The sequence below is a fragment of the Sebastes umbrosus genome (assembly GCF_015220745.1).
Source record: "Sebastes umbrosus isolate fSebUmb1 chromosome 13 unlocalized genomic scaffold, fSebUmb1.pri SUPER_13_unloc_1, whole genome shotgun sequence".
Classification (NCBI taxonomy): Eukaryota; Metazoa; Chordata; class Actinopteri; order Perciformes; family Sebastidae; genus Sebastes; species Sebastes umbrosus.
In genome coordinates, this window is record NW_023618431.1 from 224,059 (window position 1) to 227,848 (window position 3,790).

The 3,790-nt window shown below is 43.7% G+C and overlaps 1 long non-coding RNA gene across 1 annotated transcript; it reads left to right on the plus strand.

The window, feature by feature from the left end:
* Positions 1–2,844: 2,844 nt before the first annotated feature.
* LOC119484108 lies at positions 2,845–3,233 on the plus strand. The gene is made up of 3 exons (XR_005205898.1): positions 2,845–2,904; positions 2,935–3,084; positions 3,130–3,233. It is a non-coding gene; the product is annotated as an uncharacterized LOC119484108 (long non-coding RNA).
* The last annotated feature ends 557 nt before the right edge of the window (positions 3,234–3,790 follow it).

A 3,790-nucleotide genomic window follows, 5' to 3' on the forward strand; every position in this document is an offset into this window, starting at 1 on the left:
AAACGTCTTCAGACTCAACCAGTTAGCACGATGCTAAACGTCTTCAGACTGAACTCAACCAGTTAGCACGATGCTAAACGTCTTCAGACTGAACTCAACCAGTTAGCACGACGCTAAACGTCTTCAGACTGAACTCAAACAGTTAGCACGATGCTAAACGTCTTCAGACTGAACTCAACCAAGTTAGCACGATGCTAAACGTCTTCAGACTGAACTCAACCAGTTAGCACGATGCTAAACGTCTTCAGACTGAACTCAACCAGTTAGCACGATGCTAAACGTCTTCAGACTGAACTCAACCAGTTTAGCACGATTGCTAAACGTCTTCAGACTGAACTCAACAGTTAGCACGATGCTAAACGTCTTCAGCCTGAACTCAACCAGTTAGCACGATGCTAACGTCTTCAGCTTCAACTCAACCAGTTAGCACGATGCTAACGTCTTCAGCCTGAACTCAACCAGTTAGCACGATGCTAAACGTCTTCAGACTGAACTCAACCAGTTAGCACGATGCTAAACGTCTTCAGACTGAACTCAACCAGTTAGCACGATGCTAAACGTCTTCAGACTGAACTCAACCAGTTAGCACGATGCTAAACGTCTTCAGACTGAACTCAACAGTTAGCACGATGCTAAACGTCTTCAGACTGAACTCAACCAGTTTAGCACGATGCTAAACGTCTTCAGACTGAACTCAACCAGTTAGCACGACGCTAAACGTCTTCAGACTGAACTCAACCAGTTAGCACGACGCTAAACGTCTTCAGACTGAACTCAACCAGTTAGCACGACGCTAAACGTCTTCAGACTTGAACTCAACCAGTTAGCACGACGCTCTAACGTCTATCAGCCTGAACTCAACCAGTTAGCACGATGCTAAACGTCTTCAGCTTCAACTCAACCAGTTAGCACGATGCTAAACGTCTTCAGACTGAACTCAACCAGTTAGCACGATGCTAAACGTCTTCAGACTGAACTCAACCAGTTAGCACGACGCTAAACGTCTTCAGCTTCAACTCAACCAGTTAGCACGATGCTAAACGTCCTTCAGCTTCAACTCAACCAGTTAGCACGATGCTAAACGTCTTCAGCCTGAACTCAACCAGTTAGCACGATGCTAAACGTCTTCAGACTCAACCAGTTAGCACGATGCTAAACGTCTTCAGACTGAACTCAACCAGTTTAGCACGATGCTAAACGTCTTCAGACTGAACTCAACCAGTTAGCACGATGCTAAACGTCTTCAGACTGAACTCAACCAGTTAGCACGATGCTAAACGTCTTCAGACTGAACTCACCAGTTAGCACGATGCTAAACGTCTTCAGACTGAACTCAACCAGTTAGCACGACGCTAAACGTCTTCAGCTTCAACTCAACCAGTTAGCACGATGCTAAACGTCTTCAGACTGAACTCAACTCAACCAGTTAGCACGATGCTAAACGTCTTCAGACTGAACTCAACCAGTTAGCACGATGCTAAACGTCTTCAGACTGAACTCAACCAGTTAGCACGACGCTAAACGTCTTCAGCTTCAACTCAACCAGTTAGCACGATGCTAAACGTCTTCAGACTGAACTCAACCAGTTAGCACGACGCTAAACGTCTTCAGACTGAACTCAAACAGTTAGCACGATGCTAAACGTCTTCAGACTGAACTCAACCAGTTAGCACGACGCTAAACGTCTTCAGACTGAACTCAACCAGTTAGCACGATGCTAAACGTCTTCAGACTCAACCAGTTAGCACGATGCTAAACGTCTTCAGACTGAACTCAACCAGTTAGCACGATGCTAAACGTCTTCAGACTGAACTCAACCAGTTAGCACGATGCTAAACGTCTTCAGCCTGAACTCAACCAGTTAGCACGATGCTAAACGTCTTCAGCTTCAACTCAACCAGTTAGCACGATGCTAACGTCTTTCAGACTGAACTCAACCAGTTAGCACGATGCTAAACGTCTTCAGCTTCAACTCAACCAGTTAGCACGATGCTAAACGTCTTCAGACTGAAACTCAACCAGTTAGCACGACGCTAAACGTCTTCAGACTGAACTCAACCAGTTAGCACGATGCTAAACGTCTTCAGACTGAACTCAACCAGTTAGCACGATGCTAAACGTCTTCAGACTGAACTCAACCAGTTAGCACGATGCTAAACGTCTTCAGACTGAACTCAACCAGTTAGCACGACGCTAAACGTCTTCAGACTGAACTCAACCAGTTAGCACGACGCTAAACGTCTTCAGACTGAACTCAACCAGTTAGCACGATGCTAAACGTCTTCAGACTGAACTCAACCAGTTAGCACGATGCTAAACGTCTTCAGACTCAACCAGTTAGCACGATGCTAAACGTCTTCAGACTCAACCAGTTAGCACGATGCTAAACGTCTTCAGACTGAACTCAACCAGTTAGCACGACGCTAAACGTCTTCAGCCTGAACTCAACCAGTTAGCACGATGCTAAACGTCTTCAGACTCAACCAGTTAGCACGATGCTAAACGTCTTCAGACTGAACTCAACCAGTTAGCACGATGCTAAACGTGGACTTCCTGCTGGACTTCCTGCTGGACCTCCTGCTGGACTTCCTGCTGGACCTCCTGCTGGACTTCCTGCTGGACCTCCTGCTGGACCTCCTGCTGAGTTCTGATATCAAACACACCCGTTGCATATGTTGCTAGCTAGCTAGCTACGGCTAACATCTGGAATGTCGGGCATCGTCTTCGACAATGAACCAGAACTAGATGGACCAGGTCTAGATAGACCAGAACTAGATGGACCAGGTCTAGATAGACCAGAACTAGCTAAACCAGGGCTGACTAGACCAGGTCTAACCAGACCAGGTCTAACTAGACCAGAACTAACTAGACCAGAACTAGAAAGACCAGAACTAACTAGACCAGGTCTAACTAAACCAGGTCTAACCAGACCAGGTCTAACTAGACCAGAACTAACTAGACCAGAACTAGAAAGACCAGGTCTAACTAGACCAAGTCTAACTAGACCAGAACTAACTAGACCAGAACTAGAAAGACCAGAACTAACTAAACCAGGTCTAACTAGACCAGAACTAGAAAGACCAGGTCTAACTAGACCAAGTCTAACTAGACCAGAACTAACTAGACCAGGTCTAACTAGACCAGGTCTAACTAGACCTCACACTTCACAGATGTTCATGTAAACCAGTAACGGTCGTCTGTATGTACATTAATATCTAAAAACAGTACAAACAGTAGAAAATACAAAAATAACCAAATGAATACATCTCAGAAGCATCTTAAAATACAATAAAGTAACATAACAGTGATGATATATATAAACAGAATATACATATATAATAATAATCACAATAACTCAGGAAAAATGACAATAAACAGGAAAATAAAATCCAGGTCTTAAAAAGAGAGAAAGTGCGTAATGTTTCCTAAATGTTGATAAAGTGAACTTATTGTGATGCACATTTAGAGGAGCAGGTTGAACTATTAACATCTATAAAACCAGCCAATCAGGAGTCCTGGTTCATTCTCTCACAAACATCTCCTTTTCTTTTGTTTAGAAAATGTCACACCAGACTCATTAAATCTTACATTTTAAAAATGTTTTACTACGACTACGACTAAATGCATAAATATTACCATAAAAACTCAACTTTAAGGATCCACTTTTCAAACATAGTGTCTCATAAACTTCTTCGCGTCACTTGATAACATTTAAATCTAATGTTCCCCTGGTGGAGGGCCAGCAGGCTGGAACAGGTCACTCTGGAGTTCTACTGAAGTAAAGTGCTGT